The sequence below is a fragment of the Manis pentadactyla genome, chromosome 11 (genome assembly GCF_030020395.1).
Source record: "Manis pentadactyla isolate mManPen7 chromosome 11, mManPen7.hap1, whole genome shotgun sequence".
Classification (NCBI taxonomy): domain Eukaryota; kingdom Metazoa; phylum Chordata; class Mammalia; order Pholidota; family Manidae; genus Manis; species Manis pentadactyla.
Window position 1 is genome coordinate 427,660 of NC_080029.1, and position 25,060 is coordinate 452,719.

The 25,060-nt window shown below is 48.2% G+C and overlaps 1 pseudogene; it reads left to right on the forward strand.

Annotated features, from left to right (window-relative positions):
• The first annotated feature begins 13,723 nt into the window (after positions 1-13,723).
• Positions 13,724-20,206, forward strand: LOC118919458 (immunoglobulin heavy variable 1-46-like; annotated as a pseudogene).
• The last annotated feature ends 4,854 nt before the right edge of the window (positions 20,207-25,060 follow it).

Genomic DNA, 25,060 nt, shown 5'->3' on the forward strand with positions numbered 1-25,060 from the left:
CCCACTTATCTGGCTAGGCCCCCTCAACACCCTTCAGGCCTTACTGGCCTCCAGCAGTTCACCAGTAGTCCTTCCTGGTTGACATTTGTAACGTAAATGTGATGCTACTGTAAGCAGCAGTGAGAAGGCTGTTTCTGGGACACTTCATTAGACCAAGTCCCATGTTTCCTACTTTCTCTGCTGGAAGCTCATCCTGATCAAAGGCCCCTGAGAGGATGTCTTTCAGCCACGTCTCATTATCTCTGGGCTGCACGTGCAGACGGAGCAGGGTTACTGTGCACCCCAGAGCCCGTGCTCATCTCCTGGGAAGGAAGAAGCCCTTCCCATCAGCTGCTCATACTCTCTCTCCAGAGATTCAGGGCAAGTCATCAGCCCCACAGCAGACTGTCTCCTGAAACACGGAGTCCTGGTCGCTGCTGCCTCGCCCTGTAACGCCCAGTCTTCCCCAGAATTAAGAAGGTAACTGTGACTCAGAAGGAACCATATTCGTGGATTTGTCTCCGATGTAAACGACGCAAGCCCTTTGTCATCCCTCAGCAGCCGGTGGTCCCGGCCAGCAGGTCTCCCTCCTCAGTGCTCCCTGAGGCTCCCTGGCGCCATGTCAACCAGAAAGTAAGGATCTCAGTTGCTTCACCAGCAAAGGGGGTCTAGGTGAGAACAGCAGGGAACTGCACTTCAGGAGGAGCTGTGGCTCAGCCCCAGGCATGTTCAGGGAACACAGGACTGCATGGTCCTTCATGGAGGAAGAAGGCCTTGGGGGACTGTTCTAAGCAGAAAGCCCATTGGAGGAATCTGGGAGTTCCAGGTGTCATGGCTGCTCATTGGCTGGGTTGTAACAGCCTCTTATTGGTTGGACTGTTGCCAGGGGAGGTGGAAACTCTTCCTCCTCTTACTTAATGTTAAAGCAGCCAGAAAAGTGTGAGTTGCAAAGTGTCTTTCCCTTCTGTCCTGTGGGTTGTGCAGTTGCACTTCCGGGAGGGCGGGTGTGAGAGGTTCCCCTGCAGGCTTCTGATGCCTTGTCAGTCAGGTTCCTCTTTATCAGTTTACACATTTACCCCTTTCAATCAAGATCTTTCATCAAAAGCAACACTGATCCAGATACAAGTTTTCTGTATTGAGTAAGCATCAGTGATAAGAAGGACTTTTCGGGGTTTTCATGTCCTGTGTCAGAGGGTTGTTTCAAAGCCCTTGGAAACACTTCTGGCCACATTTGAGTGACAAACAGGGCTGGGGTGGGGAGCTCTCAGGCTCTTCCCATCTGCAGTGCATATTCAGGGGATCATAGGTGGTGATCACCTTAGTACTGAGTACATCACCTTGTCAGAAGTTTAAGAGGCAACACCATACAGGGCTTAAAATAATCATAGAGAACAGAAGCAATGTGCAATCCCAAATTGGTCCTTATGCTTTATTTTAGAGAAGAAAAGATCTCCCTTTCTGGCAAACACAAAGGCAGCTATGCCTCCTGCAAGTCCCTGCTTAAATTGCCCACAAAAGCAGAATACGGATTACTGTGAGAGCTCACTGAAGGAGATAACTGAGTGCATTTGAGTAAACAAAGGACAGGTGTAAACACGAAGCAACACCTGACGAACATTTTGCAAGCAGTAGAAGCCAAAGACTCTTAAACAGTAGTATTATCTTATCTTAATCAGTACAGCCTGTAGGAATCCAAGGTCAGCTAACAGTGAAGCTAAAAGAAAGACTTTTACAATGCCTAGCTCACTAAGCCCTCGGAAAGAGCTCAAGGGATTATACAGTGGTGCTTCCAAAAGGACCTAAGCAGAGATGGGGTTTCCCTGTTTTTACAAAGGTTTCAGAAACTCATACAAGGGCATTTCATTTGCATGAAGGAGAAAGAAGCAGCACAGTTTTCCAGGCCGCATCCCCGTGATGTGGGAAAGCTGTGTTGTCAGGTGTCACTTGCTCACCTCCTGGGAAATCCTTACTTCCTGGTCGCCTATGGAGCGCAGGCCGGGCAGGACTTGGTACCTTTTGTAAGATGAGTCAGAAGAAGCAAGGAATGTATTCCTTGGAGCTTGGTGCCACCAGGGTTGGTTAGAAGCCCTTAATAAGGGTGAGAGATTCAGCAAAGTTGAAGAGAATCATTCTGAGGTCTTTCCAATAGACCAAATGTGCAGTTTGTAAGGTTTGCTGCTTACAGTTTCCATCCCCTGGAGTGTGGGTGAGAAGCTTGCTCTTCCAAAGCATTGCTCTTTTCAATAGAAGAAATTAAGCCTTTACAGTATTTCCAGTATCTCCTCTTAGCAGCTGTGAGCCAGATGAGGCAGGGGCCACACGCAATTGTGCGCCCCATGACTGTCGCAAAGTCTGAGAGCATGCACGTCCCAAAGGGGTCAGATCTGAGACTTAGGAGGGCCAATGGCTATTCGTTTGCTCAGGGTATTTGGGGGGATCTACAAGGTTTGCCATTTGCATCTTAAGAGTGCCATTACTGCAGACAAGTAGGTCACAGGATTGAGGATGGTAAGCACAGTGAAAGTGGTGAAATGGACTAGAATGTGCTGACTTGTCAAAGGACCTGTGTAGGAACTTTGTCTCACTGGTAGGTGATTATTCCAGAGGGGTCCCCCAGGCAGGGGTCACCACTTACAACTGAATGTAGCCCCTGAAGAGGCATTGGCCTGTGTACAGGGGGTGACCTCGTGTCAGTAAGGAAACATACAACTCATTTACTAACACATATTTATATCCACGAGGTGGAGTGGCTGCTTGAATCCAATTTGCCAAAACTCAAAAACTTCACTGGGCAATTTTAAATGCCCAGGGGCAGCATGTCAGGGGAACAATTGAGGCACTTTAAGTAGCCTTATTCACATTTCCCAACAGTACAGCTCATGAGCACTGTCTTCATGTCAGCTGACCCAAGGTTTGAGGCCTGCACAGGGGTAAGTGGAAGCTTCGAATTCCTGGTGGGGTGGGATTGTTATTGGACCAAAACAGAGTTCCCTCCTTTTGCCCAACCAACAATTATTAAATTTCTAATGTCAGTGTTCCTTTCCTGGGCCAATTGTAGGGTGTCCCTGGTCAGTTTTTCCAAATTATCACGTAGAACATCCCTTGGAGCATGAGAGAGGTGTGATCACTTGCTCCCTGGGCCGCACTGTTTTTCATGTAAATATAACCAAGGTGGCTTCCTTTGTCCTTCAGGGATGACGTCTAAAATTCCCAGGTGACTTAACTCCCAGAGCCACTGGTGGAAGTATGACATCTAATATATTTGAGATAAAAGAGATGAGGAGAAGGCAGGAAGAGAAATCCTCTTTGTGGTTTACTGAGTTGTATTAGTAGGGAACTTGCAGGCCTCAGAGCAGCTGGAGAATGTCCTGCCCAGACCCTGAGACCGTCTTTGGGCTCAGGTCCCACTAACCAAGAGGTGGGAATTCTTACACCTGTGTCCTGGCCAGATCATTGGGAACGTATGCTTGGCTCAAGACTGATTGTTAGAAAACCTTCAAAGTTTTCCTATTGCTGCTGTAGTCTCTCAGGTCAGCCCTCCATTCCCTCTGCATTGGTTAGAAGAGTTTCCTGTACATGGCAACAGAGAGACTAAGGTGACCTTTTGGTGTTAATTACTTGTGGAGGGACTCAGCTGGATCCAAAGAAGTTCCAAAAACACACATCCTAAGAATCAAACCTGAGCTTGAGAATAAAGCTGACCGGGCAGAGGAAAGACCTCTACTCTGAGAACTATATGGAACTGATGGAAGGAATTGAAAATGACACAAATCAATATAAATCCATTCCCTGCTCATGGATAGGTAGTTTAATATTGTCAAATGGCCATCCTGCACAAAGCAATTTACAGATTCAATGCCCTCCCTATCAAAATACAAATGACATTTTTCAGTGAACTAGAGACACTAACCCTGAAGTCATAAGGAGTGAAAAATACCCCATATATCCAGAGCAAATTTGATAATGAACCATGCTTTGGGTATTATGCTCCCTGACTTCAGGCTATGCTACAAAACTACAGTGATTCAACCAGTATGGTCCTGGCTAAGGCCATCACACAGATCAGTGGAACAGAATAGAAAGCTTGGATATAAACCTATGCATATATGGTCAATTAATATATGACAATGAGCCATGAATATACAATGGGAAAGACAGTCTCCTAAACAAATAGTGCTGGGAACACTGGACGGCTACATGGAAGTGAATGAAATTATATCACTGTCTTACACCAAACACAAAGTAAACTCTCAGTGGATTAAAGACCTAAATGTCAGGCAGGAAACAATAAGTCTCTGAGAAGAAATTATATGAAATAATTCCATGAACTTCACCATGAGGAATTTCCTTATGGAGTTGTCTCCCCAGGCATAGTAACTAAAGCAAACAGAAATAAGTGGGACTACATCAAACAGTAAAGCTTCTGCACAGCCAAGGAAACTCTCACCAAAACATAAATGCAGACTACCATATGGGAGAATATATTTTCAAATGATATATTCAAAAAGGGGGTTATATCCAAAATGTATAATGTACTCATAAAATTCAATGCCGAAACAAAACACCAAATAATCCAATTAAAAATTGAGCCAGGGACCTGAACAGATATTTTTCCAACAAAATCACATAGATGCCAACAGAAACATGAGAAGATTCTCACCACCAAATAAGAGGGAAATGCTGCCCATAACCACAGAGAGGTATGACCTCAAACACCAGACAGGAGGACCTCTGTCCCTACGACAAGAAATAAGAAATATGGGCATGGGTGTAGAGAAAAGGGAAATCTCCTGCACTGTTGGTGGGAATGTAAATTGGTGCAGCAACTGTGCAAAGCTGTATGGAGGATCCTTTAGAAACTACAATTAGGACAGCTAAAAATATGAATGGAGAGCTGGAGCCAAGATGGCGGCGTGAGTAGAGCAGCGGAAATCTCCTCCCAAAACCACATATATCTATGAAAATATAACAAAGATAACTCCTCCTAGAATAAAGACCAGAGGACACAGGACAATATCCAGACCACATCCACACCTGTGAGAACCCAGTGCCTCGTAAAGGGGGTAAAATACAAGCCCCGGCCTGGCAGCACCCGAGCACCCATCCCCCCAGCTCCCGGCGGGAGAAGAGTAGGCAGAGCGGGAGGGAGATGGAGCCCAGGACTCCTGAACACCCAGCTCCAGCCATCTGGGCCAGAGTGCAGACACAGTGCGTGCGCAGGGCCCTGGATACTAGGGAAACAGGGCAGCAAGAACGGTGAGCAGGCACTGGAGGCCTGGCACCGGAGGACATAAGAAAAGCGAGCGACCATTTTTATTTTCTGTTTTATTTTGGAGAGTGATTTTTGGAAGTCTTAAAGGGATAGGGACCCCAATACAGGGCAGCAAGACCGGTGAGCAGATGTCTGAGGCTGGAGCCAGAGAACAAAGACGAAAGAGTGGCCTTTTTTTTTTTTAATTTTTACAGTTTTTTTTTGTGTGTGTGTGGTCGTTGTTTTGTTTTGGCGGGTGCTTTTTGGAAGTCTTAAAGGGGCAGGGCGGGTCACTTAATCCAGAGGTAGGGAATCCGGGGATCTCTGGGCACCCTAACCCCAGGGCTGCAGGGAGCAGGGAGGCCCCTTACGGAGATAAACAGCCTCCCGGCCGCTCCCCCTCCAACGCGACTCCACCACTTTGGAGCAGATGCCCGAGCCAGGCCACGCCCACAGCAACAGCAGAGATAAACTCCATAGCAGCCGGGCAGGAAGCAGAAGCCCTGTCTGCAAGCAGCTGCCCAGCACAAGCCACTAGAGGTCGCTGTTCTCCCAGGAGAGGAGGGCCACAAACCAACAAGAAGGGAAGTTCTTCCAGCCGTCACTCGTCCCAGCTCTGCAGACTATTCCTATCACCATGAAAAGGCAAAGCTACAGGCAGACAAAGATCACAGAGACAACACCAGAGAAGGAGACAGACCTCACCAGTCTTCCTGAATAAGAATTCAAAATAAGAATCATAAACATGCTGACAGAGATGCAGAGAAATACGCGAGAGAAATGGGATGAAGTCTGGAGGGAGATCACAGATGCCAGAAAGGAGATCGCAGAAACGAAACAAACTCTGGAAGGGTTTATAAGCAGAATGGATAGGATGCAAGAGGCCATTGATGGAATTGAAACCAGAGAACAGGATCGCATAGAAGCTGACAGAGAGAGAGATAAAAGGATCTCCAGGAATGAAACAATGTTAAGAGAACTGTGTGACCAATCCTAAAGGAACAATATCCGTATTATAGGGGTACCAGAAGAAGAAGAGAGAGGAAAAGGGATGGAAAGTATCTTGGAAGAAATAATTGCTGAAAACTTCCCCAAGCTGGGGGAGGAAATAAAAGAACAGACCACGGAAATACACAGAACCCCCAACAGAAAGGATCCAAGGAGGACAACACCAAGACACATAATAAATAAAATGGCAAAGATCAAGGACAAGGAAAGAGTTTTAAAGGCAGCTAGAGAGAAAAAGGTCACCTATAAAGGAAAACCCATCAGGCTAACATCACACTTCTCGACAGAAACCCTACAGGCCAGAAGAGAATGGCATGATATATTTAATACAATGAAACAGAAGGGCCTTGAACCAAGGATACTGTATCCAGCAAGACTATCATTCAAATATGATGGTGGGATTAAACAATTCCCAGACAAACAAAAGCTGAGGTAATTTGCTTCCCACAAACCACCTCTACAGAACATCTTACAGGGACTGATCTAGATGGGAGCACTCATAGAAAGAGCACAGAACAAAACACCCAACATATGAAGAATGGAAGAGGAGGAATAAGAAGGGAGAGAAGAAAAGAATATCCAGACAGTGTATATAACAGCTCAATAAGCGAACTAAGTTAGGCAGTAAGATACTAAAGAGGCTAACCTTGAACCTTTGGTAACCACGAATTTAAAGCCTGCAATGGCAATAAGTACATATCTTTCAATAGTCACCCTAAATGTTAATGGACTGAATGCACCAATCAAAAGAAACAGAGTAATAGAATGGATAAAAAAGCAAGACCCTTACATATGCTGCTTACAAGAAACTCACCTCAAACCCAAAGACATGTACAGACTAAAAGTCAAGGGATGGAAAAACATATTTCAGGCAAACAACAGCGAGAAGAAAGCAGGGGCTGCAGTACTAACATCAGACAAAATAGACTTCAAAACAAAGAAAGTAACAAGAGATAAAGAAGGACACTACATAATGATAAAGGGCTCAGTCCAACAAGAGGATATAACCATTCTAAATATATATGCACCCAACACAGGAGCACCAGCATATGTGAAACAAATACCAGCAGAACTAAAGGGGGAAATAGACTGCAATGCATTCATTCTAGGAGGCTTCAACACACCACTCACTCCAAAGGACTGATCCACAAGACAGAAAATAAGTAAGGACACGGAAGCACTGAACAACACAGTAGAGCAGATGGACCTAATAGACATCTACAGAACTCTACATCCAAAAGCAACAGGATACACATTCTTCTCAAGTGCACATGGAACATTCTCCAGAATAGACCACATACTAGGCCACAAAAAGAGCCTCAGAAAATTCCAAAAGATTGAAATCCTACCAACCAACTTTTCAGACCACAAAGGCATAAAACTAGAAATATACTGTACAAAGAAAGCAAAAAGGCTCACAAACACATGGAGGCTTAACAACACGCTCCTAAATAATCAATGGATCAATGACCAAATCAAAATGGAGATCCAGCAATATATGGCAACAAATGACAACAACAACACTAAGCCCCAACTTCTGTGGGACACAGCAAAAGCAGTCTTAAGAGGAAAGTATAGAGCAATCCAAGCATATTTAAAGAAGGAAGATCAATCCCAAATGAATGGTCTAATGTCACAATTATCGAAATTGGAAAAAGAAGAACAGACGACACCTAAGGTCAGCAGAAGGAGGTACATAATAAAGATCAGAGAAGAAATAAAATTGAGAAGAATAAAACAATAGCAAAAATCAATGAAACCAAGAGCTGGTTCTTTGAGAAAATAAACAAAATAGATAAACCTCTAGCCAGACTTATTAAGAGGAAAAGAGAGTCAACACAAATCAACAGTATCAGAAACGAGAAAGGAAAAATCACGACGGACCCCAAGGAAATACAAAGAATTATTAGAGAATACTATGAAAACCTATATGCTAACAAGCTGGGAAACCTAGGAGAAATGGACAACTTCCTAGAAAAATACAACCTTCCAAGACTGACCCAGAAAGCAACAGAAAATCTAAACAGACCAATTACCAGCAATGAAATTGAAGCGGTAATCAAAAAACTACCAAAGAACAAAAACCCCGGGCCAGATGGATTTACCTTGGAATTTTATCAGACATACAGGGAAGACATAATTCCCATTCTCCTTAAAGTTTTCCAAAATATAGAGGTGGAGGGGATACTCCCAAACTCATTCTATGAAGCTAACATCACCCTAATACCAAAACCAGGCAAAGACCCCACCAAAAAAGAAAACTACAGACCAATATCCCTGATGAACGTAGATGCAAAAATACTCAACAAAATATTAGCAAACCGAATTCAAAAATACATCAAAAGGATCCTACACCATGACCAAGTGGGATTCATCCCAGGGATGCAAGGATGATACAACATTCGAAAGTCCATCAACATCATCCACCACATCAACAAAAAGAAAGACAAAAACCACATGATCATCTCCATAGATGCTGAAAAAGCATTTGACAAAGTTCAACATCCATTCATGATAAAAACTCTCAGCAAAATGGGAATAGAGGGCAAGTACCTCAACATAATAAAGGCCATCTATGAAAAACCCACAGCCAACATTATATTGAACAGCGAGAAGCTGAAAGCATTTCCTCTGAGATTGGGAACTAGACAAGGATGCCCACTCTCCCCACTGTTATTTAACATAGTACTGGAGGTCCTAGCCATGGCGATCAGACAAAACAAAAAAATACAAGGAATCCAGATTGGTAAAGAAGAAGTTAGACTGTCACTATTTGCAGATGACATGATACTGTACATAAAAAACCCTAAAGACTCCACCCCAAAACTACTAGAACTGATATCGGAATACAGCAAAGTTTCAGGATACAAAATCAACACACAGAAATCTGTGGCTTTCCTATACACTATCAATGAACCAACAGAAAGAGAAATCAGGAAAACAACTCCATTCACAATTGCATCAAAAAAAATAAAATACCTAGGAATAAACCTAACCAAAGAAGTGAAAGACTTATACTCTGAAAACTACAAGTCACTCTTAAGAGAAATTAAAGGGGACACTAACAGATGGAAACTCATCCCATGATCGTGGCTAGGAAGAACTAATATCGTCAAAATGGCCATCCTGCCCAAAGCAATATACAGATTTGATGCAATCCCTATGAAACTACCAGCAACATTCTTCAATAAACTGGAACAAATAGTTCAAAAATTCATATGGAAACACCAAAGACCCCGAATAGCCAAAGCAATCCTGAGAAAGAAGAATAAAGTAGGGGGGATCTCACTCCCCAACTTCAAGCTCTACTATAAAGCCATAGTAATCATGACAATTTGGTACTGGCACAAGAACAGAGCCACAGACCAATGGAACAGACTAGAGAATCCAGACATTAACCCAGACATATATGGTCAATTAATATTTGATAAAGGAGCCATGGAGCTACAATGGTGAAATGACAGTCTCTTCAACAGATGGTGCTGGCAAAACTGGACAGCTACATGTAGGAGAATGAAACTGGACCATTGTCTAACCCCATATACAAAAGTAAACTCAAAATGGATCAAAGACATGAATGTAAGTCATGAAACCATTAAACTTTGGAAGAAAACATAGGCAAAAACCTCTTAGACATAAACATGAGTGACCTCTTCTTGAACATATCTCCCCAGGCAAGGAAAACAACAGCAAAAATGAACAAGTGGGACTATATTAAGCTGAAAAGCTTCTGTACAGCAAAAGACACCATCAATAGAACAAAAAGGAACCCTACAGTATGGGAGAATATCTTTGAAAATGACACATCCGATAAACGCTTGACGTCCAGAATATATAAAGAGCTCACACGCCTCAACAAACAAAAAACAAATAACCCAATTAAAAAATGGGCAGAGGAACTGAACAGACAGTTCTCCAAAAAAGAAATACAGATGGCAAACAGACACATGAAAGATGCTCCACATCGCAAATTATCAGAGAAATGCAAATTAAAACTACAATGAGGTATCACCTCACACCAGTAAGGATGGCTGCCATCCAAAAGACAAACAACAACAAATGTTGGCGAGGCTGTGGAGAAAGGGGAACCCTCCTACACTGCTGGTGGGAATGTAAATTAGTTCAACCATTGTGGAAAGCAGTATGGAGGTACATCAAAATGCTCAAAACAGACTTACAATTTGACCCAGGAATTGCACTCCTAGAAATTTACCCTAAGAACACAGAAATCAAGTTTGAGAAAGACCAATGCACCCCTGTGTTTATCGCAGCACTATTTACAATAGCCAAGAATTGGAAGCAACCTAAATGTCCATCGATAGATGAATGGATAAAGAAGATGTGGTACATATACACAATGGAATACTACTCAGCCATAAGAAAAGGGCAAATCCTACCATTTGCAGCGACATGGAAGGAGCTGGAGGGTATTATGCTCAGTGAAACAAGCCAAGCGGAGAAAGAGAAATACCAAATGATTTCTCTCATCTGTGGAATATAACTACAAAGGAAAACTGAAGTAACAAAACAGCAGCAGAATCACAGAACTCAAGAATGGACTAACAGGTACCAAAGGGAAAGGGACTGGGGAGGATGGGTGGGTAGGGAGGGATAAGGGGGGGAGAAGTAGGGGGTATTAAGATTAGCATGCATGGGGGGTGGGATAAAGGGGAGGGCTGTACAACACAGAGAAGGCAAGTAGTGATTCTACAACATTTTGCTATGCTGATGGACAGTGACTGTAAAGGGGTTTATAGGGGAGACCTGGTATAGGGGAGAGCCTAGTAAACATAATATTCGTCATGTAAGTGTAGATTAGTGATACCAAAAACAAAGCAAAAAAAAAAAAAGGGCAGTTCCTGTGTGGTAACCTCCAACGAGTTCTACACAAGGGTATAAAGGGCATATAAAAGTGTAGGCAAAGGGTCTGTTTGTGTTTATACAGAGGATCAAAGCCTAATTGGGCTACCCCGAAAATGAACTAAGATACGATATGAAAAAGAACTTCCAACATCAGCACTCTCTGGAAGACTCATGCCAGAAGATGATCATCAAAAAATCCCAACAAAGATCCACGCACTGCTACAGCTGTAGATGCACTCATCCCACCAGTTCCTGGACTTGCCATGGGAATGAGGAAGGAGATATCTAAGCTGGCCTGTGCATACAGTAAAACAACTAATTTGACTGGATCTATACAGTTGGAACTCAACCAAGAATTAGGAGAAGTGCAAATTGTAGCGCTCCAAAGTCTTACAACTACAGACTATTTACTGTTAAAAGAACATATGGCATGTGAACAGTCCCCAGGAATGGGTTGTTTTAATTTGTCTGATTTCTCTCAGACTGTTCAAGTTCAGTTGGACAATATCCACCATGTCATAGATAAGTTTTCACAAATGCCTAAGGTGCCTAACTGGTTTTCTTGGTTTCACTGGAGATGGCTGGTAATTACAGATATGCTTTGGTTATGTAACTATACTCCTATTATGTTAATGTGTGTGCGCAATTTCAGTAGTAGCTTAAAACCTATACATGCTGAAGTTACTCTACAAGAAGATATGTCAAAGATATAATCAATCTTCCCATGTTTTCTTCCGCCTGCTACTTCTATAGCTTTTCTTCTTCCTTCCTAATTACAACCCTTAAATAGAATTCGTGCCTCATATCAAATTTACCGAGTATCACAATTCTTCCAAGTGGTAAAGATACCTCAAGACAAATGCTGGGCATAGAAGCCACAGGGCATAAATATGCAAAGAAGTAAAAAGCTAACCTTTTCAAACAATAAGGCTTCCCTCTCACTTACCAACTTCACATTTCCCTGTATGGCCCCGGAAGATGACTGGTTAGCCAGAGACGGGTAAGATTCCTCAAGGGAGGAACAACCTAAGACAGGCACAGTCGCAGGGGGGTCATCAGGTGAGAAATTGGGGATCAACAGAGGTGAGGCTTAGAACCTCACCCCCCTGTTCTGAGAGAAATCTTCTGCATACGTGGATGTTTTATTGCCCTGGTCTAGCTTGGATTAACACATAGTCTACAGGCACACACCTGATCATCTACATTTGCTCTCTTACAACACTAAACTATGTTTTCTACCTTTATCTTGTATCTACCTACCACTTCAGCATTTTATTAAAAATAATAATAATAAAGAGAGAAATGTGGTATCCACATATAAATCAAGTATAAAAACCAAATGAGTATTCATATTTGAACTGACTGTTTAGAGTTCATAATGCATGAGCAAAACCGAAAGTTTCTGTGATGACTGACTGCCCTTGTACTGTTCACTATGTAACTTATTCATTATGTAAGAATTTGTTCTCCATGTAAGAACTTGTTTGTTATGCCTCAGAAGATTGGAGACTGACGAAAATTAGGCTTGGGGTGGATTAATGATTGTGCATTGAGCATTGACTCCCCTATACAGAATTTTATTGTCGTTAACAACCATTTGATCAATAAATATGAGAGATGCCCTCACAAAAAAAAAAAAAAAAAAAAAAAAAAGGACAGACTTCCAATGGTAAAATAAATAAGTAACCGGGATGTAATGTATAGCATAAGGAATATAGTCAAGATATTGTAACAGCTTGGTAGGGTGATAGCTGGAACCTAGAATTATGTATATAAATGTTTTATCACTGTGTTGTACACTTGAAACTAATGTAATGTAATACTGTGCGTCAACTACCCTTCAATAAAAAATAATTAATTTAAAAAAAATGTGAATGGAAAGAGGTGGAGAACATGGAAGGTTTACTAACCCAGGGAAGGAGCATTTCAGGGACACAGTGATCCCAGGAGTAAGACACTAAGATTTCAGATCCCAGCACAGTGTCAGGGGGTCTGTGCCATTCAAGGTGGGCTCACACGGAGTTGCTCTGCCTGCCATGAGTTCAAGGATGGGGCAGGGGACACAGATCCACAGACAAGGACTGGGACATGTACACTCCTCATCCCCATGAGCACGGTGCCTGTCATCTACCCGCTCCTTCCAATGTTGGGCCAGGACTTCACTATGAAGTGTTCTGCCTCACGAATATTCAAATGAGATGAGTTACACCAGCTTAAGCAGGGGCATGTCTGTGCCATGAGAGCATCACCCCACAACGGCACCCTCACTGCACAGCTACTGAGAGCACCACCCCTCACCATGGACCTGAATTGGAGAATCTTCTTCCTGGTGGCACTGGCTACAGGTGAGGGGCACCCCGTCCCAGGACTGAGGAGGGGACAGGGCCAATCAGGGACACGTCATCCCCTCCCACCCCAGGTCCAGCTGGTGCAGTCTGGGGCTGAGCTGAACAAGCCAGGGGCATCCAGGAAGGCCTCCTGCAAGGCATCCGGATGCACCTGCAGTGGCTCCTGCATGAGCTGGGGGTGGCAGGCCCATGGACAGGGGTTTGAGGGGATGGGATTGATCTTCCTCAGAAATGGAAGCACCAATACACACAGAAATTCCAGGACAGAGTCGCCATGACCAGGGACACGTCCAAGAGCACAGCCCACATGCAGCCGAGCAGTCTGAGACCTGAGGACATGGCCGGATATCACTGTGTGAGAGACACAGTGTGAGAACCCACATCCTGATGTCTGAAACCCTTGGAAATGCTTCCTGACCAGCTGGGAATCCTGGCTTGGTAGCAGGTCCTGGGGCTGTAGGGCTTTCCTTGTCACAGTCTCCGAGTCCCTCTCAGCTGAGAAGAAGGCACGCTCAGAGCAGCATGACCACCTGACACTCGGCACTGGGTGTCACCTCCCACCTGTCAGGCCAACGGCACTCCATGACCTTCCCGCAGGGCCATCCTGCTGATATGTGAGAAGCCAGGCATGGGCAATGGTGCCAGGTCAAGCTGAGGCCGCGTCAGCAGCTCCCTCTTCTGATTTCTCATCTGTGGTGGGTTCCAGGGGAAGCGCATCCCCATGGGCCACAGTCCTGCAGGTGTCCCTGGCCCTGAGGCAGCCCCAAGGGTCATTGCACAGCTGGGACCTGGGTGGGGAGATTCCTGGTGTGAGATGCTCTCCTGGCACCTACTCATTTCACACGACTGCCAAGGGAAATTATCCCACACAGGGCATAAAACAAAATATATTTACCTCTAACCCTCTCTGGTCACAAGGCTGCATTCAGATTCATGGGGCTGCAAACACAGTCCTGGCTTGTGTACACACCCTGGGACACCTGGGAGACTGTGTTATTTCTCTCCAGCTCCTAGACCTGAGTCCTGGCACCTGTGGGCTCACGGCCCCTTCCTCCACCTCACAGCCGAGGCCTGTCTGTGTCAATGGGCACTGTACCTACTCTGGCTGTGACCCAGGCTCCCTGTGTCTTCCCCTGATGAGAGCTGTTTGATCACAGAAGGAGCCACCCCGATGCTCCATGGTAATATTTTAATCTCACTTTCTAAGTTAATTAAACACAATACCTTTTGTCATTACGTTAATATTCACTGGCTCACAGCCTATTCAAACCCCTTCAGTCTATCCTCATGTTCCCAAATTTTCTCAGCGATCTCACATGCCAAATACACTCATCACATCCCAACATCCTGCAAAGGGTCAGCCTATGAAAGCAGAAATTCATGTCCAAACTATTATAAATATCATCATTTCTCTCATCATCTAAGGTCTGCCTCAGGATCACCTTCAGTAATGCTGACATGAATGGGGTTCACCAGGCACCAGGGAAGGGGCCACATTAGGCCACCGGCATTAGTACATGAGGTGCACGTGCCAGCCTGGCTCTAGGAAGGGGCACGTCGCCACCTCCAGAGACAGCACCAAGAGCATGATGTGTCTTCACATGAACAGCCTCGCAGTCAATACCTTGGAGTTGGGTAAATGGAAGTTTCCAACCGGAATTTCTGCCTGGCAGTGATATTAATGTGCATATAGAGCATGTTTGCCTGTCAGTGTTCTGTTTACTGCTGCAGAGCCCCAGTCTGTCACACGACTGTCTGTCCAGGGAAAGGGGTGCAGAGAAAATGGCCAGCCCTCCTCCCCTTCATTCCTGGTACATAATTGGTCAGGCACCTGCCAGTCACCAGGGACCTGCCCACGGGGTCACCCCAAGAGAAAGGAGCTGGGGAGAGGGGAGCCCAGTGCAGCGGGAGAGGGAGAGAGTTGGGGAGCACGGAGGGGTGAGGGGGGCGTAGGGCACGGGGAGAGAGACTGAGACGTGAGAAATAAAAATCCTTTCCCAACCTCTCACTCTTGTTTACTTCGCCCTCATCACATTCATAGAGAACTTGACCAAGCTGGGCAATCCGCTTCCTCCCAGAGCCGCCCCTGGCCAGGCGATACTGCGCACGACACAGCGCGGTGGGGAGGGGACGGGTCCTGTGATCCTGGACACCAACCTGCCTTCAGGGAGGCAGGACAGGCCGCGTACAGGCGGCTCAGGACACCAGGGGGCGCCCAGGAGCCGCAGAGCAGGATCCGTCCCTGCAGCTGATGCAGGTGGAGTTCAGGGCTGGATAACCGTCAGGACGGGGGCTTCCTCTCCATATATTCTCTCTGCACAAAGAACCCCTCTGTGGTCATGATTGTTCACTTCCCACATCAGTCTCTGAATCAGCAGGGGTCACTGTAATAGGAGGAAACATTCTCACATGCACAAAAGGCAGTCTGCTCATGGCCCTGCCAACCAATTAATTACCAAATCTTATATCAGGCATCTTACGGCATCAGAGAGGTCAGCTGGCCTGCACGGTGCAGCCCAGAGATGCTCAGGGACCTGCTGCCCACCAGCAGATCAGGAAGTGCCTGGTGGGCACCACGCTGCAGATGCCTCATGAACCCAAAGCCAAAGGAGAAACCCTGGCGGGGTCCTCATGGTCTTGACCCCACGCGGGAATCATTGACCAGAGTGGACACCGTGCAGGGCAGGGCACCCACAGGAACTTCATGGGGATGCCCAGTCTGATCGGGAAACATGGAGAGGGACGGGAAAGGAGACTCCCCAAGAGAGTTACGGTGGGTCAGGGGGAAGGAGTGAGGGTCCTGCTCCCAGGAGGGCTTCTGTGGATTCCGTGTCCCACCGGCATGCAGGGAGGGGAGCTGTGCTTTCCTTCATATTTCCACGTGTGGGCAGGGGGAGGGGGATGAGCTTTGAGGTGTCAGCAGTCAGACGTCAAAACAGAGCCTGACAATGTATTAAACTAAAAAGTATAAAGTATAGGGGGAGATAAGACATCATTATGGGCAGGCAACAACCTGGGTCTGCTGAATGTAAAAGAAAGTTCATAAGAAAGCAAGGAATTATAATAACAAAATAATGCACATAATGGAATTAGCAAGGGGTGTGACCCAGTCTCAGGAGGAAGCTGTCTATTACTCATGGTCATGAGCTTGTTCTCAAGGTCCTGCATCAGCCCTGCTCATTCAAAGGTCACAGTTTTCTGATAGCCCAGCTTGAGGGGCTTTGTGGCACTAGACTTCTAGGTGTTGAAATTTTTAATTGATGCTTTAGTAACTGAAATGAGCTGAAGTTTGTTTCACCCCAAAATTGCACATCTTGAATCCTAATGCCCATAGTGATGAGTTAGGTGATGGGGTGTTTGGGAAGCAATGAGGTCAGGAGGTGGAGCCCCATGAGTGGGGTCCGGGCCCTCATGAAACAGCACTGAGGAGGCTCCATGACCCCTTCCTCCACATGAGGTCACAGGAGGGACAGCCCCCCAGGAAGGAGGTTCTCACCAGTCACCCAAATTTCTGGCTCCTGAACTCAGGATTCCAGACCCCACAGCTGTGGGAAATAAATATGTGCTGTTTATCAGCCACCCCGCCTGAGGGTCTTCAGTACAGCAGCCAGAGCAGAGGATGACCCTGGTGAGCCGTGAGCCGAACACACTCTCTGGGTTTCCCCATCAGCACTGCTACCTAACATTCCCAATAAAACCCCTTCAGTGAGGTCAGAGGATTCTCTCTGATGCTCCTCCCAGGGCACAGAGTGATCTGCTCACCTGGAACAGAAGCTGCAGGAGCACAAGGAGCAGGAACCCTGTCAGGGGACAGTCATGCACGGTGGGGGCACAGGGGGCTCTGGTAAGGGGAGGACAGCACCTGGGCCGCACCCACCCTGGTGTGGGCCTTCCCTCCAGTGCCTCCAGGTTCTCAGATGGGATCCACACACCCCCTATGGCTCTGACAGGGTGAGAGGACTGATCCCTGAGAAATCCCCCAGACCTTCTCCATGCAGACCCTCAGGGAAGGACTCACCTGACCTGTGTTCTAGGGTGGGAGGGGATTCCTCCCTTCTCTGGACCCACTATCAAGTGGTATCATCTAAGCAGTGAATAATAGTGAACAGGGTTTTGTTTCAGGGAAATGGACTGGGAACTTGCACCCAGGTAGGGTTTTGGGAGCAGGGGACGTGCTCCATGGAGCAGATTTGTGAGGGCCACAGCCCAGAGCAGTTCCACTGAAGCCTACTGTTTAATCATGAGGATGTAATGCCCTCAACACACATGACACCACCCAGGGTGAAAAGAGAAGATTATGCTGCACGTGCCACAGGACACACACGGTGTCTGCACAATGGGACTCGGGGACACCCAGAGAGAACAGTCAGCAACACAGGGGCACGACTGCTGTGCCTCTGTGACCCCATCAGCTCCAGACCCAGCTCAGGACCTTCTCCTCTGCCTCAGACCCTTCCTCTCTCTGTCCCCTTGGTGACTCTGCCAGAGGTTCCCTGTCCTCATGGGATTTGTGGGGCATCAGGTGTGTCCCAGGCTTCCACCAGACACACAGACCAGGAGTGAGGAGGTGGGGGTCCCACAGGAACCTGGCTGTTGCCGTCCTTGGGGACAAAGCAGGGAGTCTGACGCTGGGCCAGAGGCCCATGGACAGGGGGTCAGAGGGGAGGTGATGAGCAGGGGGAGCCCCAAAGATGGACAGAAGTGAGTCCCTCGTGGTGGCCAGGAGTCCTGCAGAAGCCTGGCACCACTCACGAGCTGGACTCACTCACCTGTCCCGGCTGCCCCTCCCCTCAGGTGCCCCAACAGATCAGCCTCCCCTGAGTCAGCTGGAGGGGAGCTGCCTCAACCTCACCTCAGGGGTCTCCCCTCCAGGCCTCAGTTGCAGGGGACACAAGGCTGCATGGGCCCTGACTGGACCAGGAAGGAACAGGCCCCCATATGTATTTGAGGGACAATGTGTCCCACTCTCCCTGGGCATCTGCAGGGTCCCAGGTGCTGTAGGAACAAACACATGGGCATGAACGTGCTAATCTGTGCTGTGGAAGGTTCACTATGGTTCTGATGGAGAGAGGAAGTCACTGTCCCCAGGCCTTGAGTTAGTGTGGGGTCATTTTCCATATGCTAGACACAGGGAGGGGCAAGTCTGGAGTCAGCAAGAACACCAGTTCTATCCGTGCGTTGTGTGTGTGTGTGTGTGTGTTTGTGTGTGTGTGTGTGTGTCTGTAGGCATGGAGTGGGCTCGTGTATGAGGTCAGTATGTGCAGATGTATTCAGGTGGTACCTTGTGCAGAGGAGCCTCAAGGAGAATCTAGGCCCCAGAGCCCTGAGGGTCTGGACTCACCCTGAGTGTGGACTGTCAGGGCCTCCAGCAGCTCCAGGGAAGGGGCTCTGTGAGTGGCATAAAATCCCCCCTGGTCTCTGTGCAGAGCATGTGGACTTTGTAAAGCCCCATCACTGTCTCAGGAGACCATGTCGGGGCACGTGGTGCCCTGAAAGAGCACCTGAGGGAGGACACAGCCACGTACAATGGACTACAGGTGCTGAGGGAAATGGCCTGGGGGCCCAGACAGGACATGCCCTGCAGGACAGGGGCTGGTCTGCAGGGGTCGCTGCTCCCCAGGACAGGCCTGCAGAACTCGAGCACGTGCAGGGAGTGAGAAGCCCTTCCTTCCTGGGGCCTGGCACTGACATCCTACAGAATCTCATCCAATTTAAAGAAGCACACAGACAGCTGCTGTGAGCTACAATATCCTCTCCTGTGAGAAGTGTTCACCCAACTTGATAGAGTCGTGGAGAGCCAGGGGCCAAGCGGGCATTTCCAGGGCTTCTGAGTAGGAGGAGCTGAAGGACAGGGAGGGAGTCACTCACTGGTGCAGCATTTTGGGGACACTGATATCCTAGGAGTAAGACACTGAGATTTCAGATTCGAGCACAAGGTCACGGGGTGTCCATGCCACTCAGGGAGGGCTCACAGGGACCAGGATCTTCCGTGGTGCTTGGCCCCAGTGGGAGGTGCTCTGTCTTCACTGAGCTCAAGGATGTGACCGAGACACATATATGCAAACCAGAACTGGTACTTGGGCTCCTCACCCCCTTGAGGATGGTCCATGTGTCCCCTATCTTCTCATTCTTAGGTAGGGCCCAGCCTTCAGTATAAAGTAGTCTGCATCATGAATATGCAAATGAGCTGAGGTGCACCAGGTTAAACATGGGCATGTCTGTGCCCCGAGAGCAGTACCGCATCCTCCCTACAGAGACCCTGAGAGCACCGCCAATCACTATGGACTGCAGCTGGAGAGTCCTCTTCCTCCTGGCACTGGCTGCAGGTGAGGGGATCTCCAGTCCCTGGGCTGAGGAGGGCACAGGGCCAGTCATGGGCATGTCATCCCCTCCCATGTCCTCCTGCACGTGTCCACTCCCAGGTCCAGCTGGTGCAGTCTGGGGCTGAGCTGAAGAAGCCGGGGACGTCCGTGAAGGTCCCTGCAAGGCGTCCAGATACACGTTCACCAGCTTCTATATGAGCTGGGTGCGGCAGGTCCCCGGAGAAGGGCTCAAGTGGATGGGACGGATCTACCCTGGAGATGGAGACACAGACTATGCACAGAAGTTCCAGGGCCGAGTCACCCTGACCAGGGACACGTCCACGAGCACAGCCTTCATGGAGCTGAGCAGTCTGAGACCTGAGGACACGGCCGTGTATTACTGTGCGAGACACACAGCGTGAGAACCCACATCCTGAGGGTGTCAGAAACCCTGAGGACCAGGGGTGTGCTGGGCTGAGGAGGGGACAGGGGACGATGACTTCCTGACTCCCTCATACCAGATCACAAAGAAGACAAACCATAAAGATCTCAAAACAGAACACTTACAAGAATAAAAAAAGTGACACCCAAATGCAGCAGTCCTTTCTTGCTACTGAATGTGTAGGAAGGCCCATGAGTGGCTCAGAGTAACTCAAATCTAATTCAAAGCTCTCACTCTACCTCCAATGAACTGCAGATTTTGTAGGAATCTGGACATTCTCAAATAAATTGTTCTACACACTGGAAGAAGTAAGGTCTAAGGATAAATTTCCCTGAATTCTATAACCACCAGAAAATACAGGTTTTACCTGATCGTCAATTGTCCCATAGATGTTGGGGACAGTCCACCCTCCATCACACCCTCCAACCTACGATCAAACTGAAAATAGAGGATTGTGGCCTGAATTTCTTAGTGGGCACCCATGTGGGTTTCTCCAACATCTGACAGGGACCTGCCTCTCCCCATCAGCTCTCATGGCATCTGCACTCTTGGGGCCTCAGGGCACCACTACCGTGGATTGGAGTGGGCATCGTGCAGGGCAGGGCACCCACAGGACATTCACGGGGTCGTCCAGTCTCATCGGGAAACAGAGAAAGATGGGAAAGGAGACTCCCCCAGAGAGTGACTGTGGGTCAGGGGGATGGGGTGAGGGTCCTGCTCCCAGGAGGGCTTCTGTGGATTCCGTGACCCACTGGCATCCAGGGAGGGGAGCCGTGCTTTCTATCATTTTTCCACGTGTGGGCACAGGGAGGGAGGGGATGATTCTTGGGGTGTCAGTAGCCAGACGTCAAAACAGAGCCTGAGACTGTATTAAACTGAAAAGTATAAAAACTGGGTGGGAGATAAGAGGTCATTATGGGAAGGCAACAACCTGGGTCTACTGAGTGTAGAAGAAAGTTCATGAGTAATTAAGGAATTCTAATAAGAAAATAATGGAAATAATGGAATTAGCAAGGGGTGTGACCCAGTCTCAGGAGGAAGCCATTACTCAAGGTCATGAGCTTGTTCTCAAGGTCCTGCATTAGCCATGTTCATTCAAAGGTCAGAGGCCTCGGATTCCTCAGCCTGAGTGGCTCTGCTGCAGCAGACGTCCAGGTGTTTGGAATGTTAACGTGATGTTTAGTTACTGATATGGGCTGAAGGTTTGTGTCCCCAAGAATTTCATATGTTGAAACTTCATGCCAACTGTGATGGGTTAGGAGGCAGGGCCTCTGGGGGCACTGAGTTCAGGAGGCGGAGCCTCAGGGATGGGATCAGCGCCCTCATGAAGCAGCATTGAGGAGGCTCCCCTGCCCCGCCCTCCATGGAGGCCACAGGAGGGACAGCCCCCCAGGGAGGAGGTTCTCCCCAGTCCCCCATCCTGCTTTCACCTGACCCCAGATTCCCAGACCCCACAACCATGAGGAATAAATTCCTGTCGTTCAGAAGCCACCGAGTCCGTGGACCTTCATTACAGCACCCAGAGGAGAGGGAGGTATTGGTGAGCCATGAAGCCAAACACTGACTCTCTGCAGTTGTGAAGCGACATTTGTTGTTAATGTTCCTGTTAAAATCCCTTCAGTGTGATTCAAGGATGGTTTTAATCTGATGTTTCTCCCAATAGATAAACAGGTTGCCTCCCACAGGAGTCTGGGGAAAGATGGAGTGGGAGGCAGCCATCGTCTGCTGGTGACGTGAGCAGCTACAGTACACGGATTCTTTTAAACATTTTTCAGTGTCCGAACGCATTAGGGCCAAGGCTGCTATGGGAGGAAACATGTCTAAGTGCACGGTCGTCCCCGGGACCGTGTCACAGGGGTCAGGGGTGTGTCTGCAGGGAGGGGACCCTGATGCCCTCATGTCCAGTGGGAACACCTTGGCACATGAAAGTTTGGATAATTTTACTAAAGAACATTATTTTTCCAACATTCCTGGACAACTGTGGATGTGGGGAGAGCGGCATTTGAGAGGTAATGACGCCTTGCAGGGCTGGTGTGTGATGAGGCTGGAAGGTGAGCACCTCCGTTACAGGAAGTAACAGCAGGTCCACTGCACGCTGGAAACGGGAACTCACGCACGGCGTTAGGGACTTGAAGGGATGGAGGCTTCTGTCAAGGAGTCGCTTCAGGACAAGGAGAAAACACACAACAAATAAACACATTCAAATCCATGACAGCTGAATGCTGGACAAACTCCGTGTACGTGTGCAGGGGGCCCTTGAGGACCGGGTGCTGGCCATGTCCCTCCGGACAGATTGCCCAGGTCTTTGCTGTTGCTGGTGTCACACGACCAGGAATGACCTCCAATGCCTTTGTAAAGTGTCCTCACAAGTATTGGATTTAGGTAGAAACCAGTTTGTCCACACCATGTAGTGCAGAGAAACAGAGGCATTTATCTAACTTTCATTGGAAGCCCTCTGGCTCCACCACAGAGCTGTGAGATTGCAGATTCTCCACGTGGGAAGACACCATTCTCTTTATTCAACTCAATGTCTGTGTCACCTTCAGGGGCTCTGACCCCCACCAGGCATGGACCTGACAACATGGTTCTGAAAGTCACACGCAGGGAGTAGCAGGGACAGGGGAAAGGACGGGATTTCCCCAAAGTGAGCTTCTGAAGAACCAGGCCTGTGACCCCAGACCCAGAGCTGTCACATGTGCACGGGGACAGGTGCCTGGGGGGACGTGAGGCTGCACCAGGGAGGCGGACCTATGTTCATGTACAGCTGGAGGCATCAGATTCTATACTGGGGGTATTTGCCTGATCCGGTGGTTTTCCAATAAGTGGCTCAGAGAACTGAGGCTCTTGTCATCACTGATGATTAGAGATCAGCCTCCAGGTTATCATGAACAAGATTCCCATAACCTAACCTTAATCACCCCCAAGGGTATATGGACACTTAGTGAAAAATTTCTTGTCATATTTGATTTCCTTCTTTGTTTCCAATGTTTGCAACTGAGCTTCGAAGAATATGTGGATAATAAAACCAAAACAAACAAAACTGGTGACAGTGAATTTTTTATTGATTCATCAGCAGAAACTCACCTGAAGCAAACACACCCCAGCAGCAGCGCCATCTCTCTGCGCACATTGTCACACGGTCGCTCACCGAGTCCCACAGACCCACTCTGTAGACGTGAGGCCCCCCTGTGCTGAGACCAGACTCTGCTCCCTGTCCATCCTCTGAGCCCTCTCCAGGGGACATAAGGCATCAGAGAGAAGGTCCCATCTCCCCAGCATGACAGCCACCTGCCCCTCTAAGTCACCCCCAGGTCATGGTGGCTGATTCCCCTCAGTGTGCTCATCACTGGGGAACTTCAATGGCATCTTTCCAGCTTTACCCTTGGTCTTTTTATTTCTAAAGACCCTTCTGTCTTTATTTTTCTTCTTTTTTCATCTTTCTAGTGTTATAACATGACGTAGTATCCAGCCACAATCACCATGAATAATGTCCACAAATGTCACCAGCACCTCAGAGCCCCACATACCTGTTTCTCCCTTCCTGGGGATGAGCTACACTTGAAACCCACCAGCACCCCCATGAACAAATGCACACCTACCCTACTGTCTCCTCTGTGAGTACAATGAACCCTGTCCATTAAGGTGAGCCCACCTCCTGGAGGCAGGATGGGCCCTTCATGTATGTCTGTCCAGTTAAGTCCCTGAGAGCACCTGGACACTTACAGACCCACATGGATGTGGACTTGGGGGCCTCTTCCCCTCACCCCAGAGCAGGTCTACCAATTTCCCAAGTCCCACAGTGGCTCCCAGGGTCCCTCAGGACCACCGGAGGCATCTCAGGTCTTGGGACACTGAGCACACAAAGGGGTGCTCAGGATACACCAGGTGCTCACGACACCCTGGAACACGCAGGATGCACTAGGGGACATCTAGACTCCAGGGGGCGCTGAGCACCCACAGCTCAGAGAGCAGCCCCAGGAGCAGGTGCACAGGGAGGCTGCTTCCTGCCAGAGTCTGTGGTTTCCTCTGCATCTAACTGCTTCCCATGGAAACCCTCTGTGCACCTCATGCCTCGGGAACTGGGCATTTCTGGCTGAGGAATCTTTGTTGTGATGTGTGGTCACTTTATCACATGCACCAAATACAGGGGGTCACCTATGGTGGGAGTGACATCTGACACTCCTCCTCAAAAAGTGTCTGGGTCAGGCTCTCTGAGCCCTGCTCACATTGCCCCATTTTCTGTGAATTAGTGTCTTTCTTTGCTACACTGTGTGGCCACATCTCTCTCCTGCTCCTTGATGTGGATTCAGGGGTGAACCTGGGGCTCAGGCCTTACCTGGGATTCAGCTGTGACCTAGGCTGGGGAGCCCACAGCACCATTAAAGGCCGAAGGGACATTATCACCACCCTTGCCCAGGATGTGCCTGCTCCCCCCACACGTGGACCCTGGGGAAAGACAGTGGGTGTAGAGTCCCAGGGGAGGCTGGATCAGTACCTGGGATGTGGGTGCAGGTCCTGTGAGGCTCAGCTTTCCTGCAGAGGCCACCCTCACTGTGGGGTTGGAGTGTGAGGAAGGGTGGTGACTCAGAGCTCAGGGTCTGTGATGTGGGGCAGGCTGGGCACCACCACCCCTCAGGGCTTCACTTTTCCTCCTGAGCTGCAGCAGAGGTGTCTGTCCCCTGAGCACATTGTGTCCCTCAGACCTGCTCTGACCAAACCTGGAACACCCAGGTTGTCTAGGACACACCCCGAGTCTGAGGGCAATGAGGAGGTGGACGTCATGACATCTGCAGATGCCCTTACAGGGACTGTGGGTGACTGTTGGAGACAAGAACTGGAGGGGACAAGCCAGCCAGGTGGCCCAGCT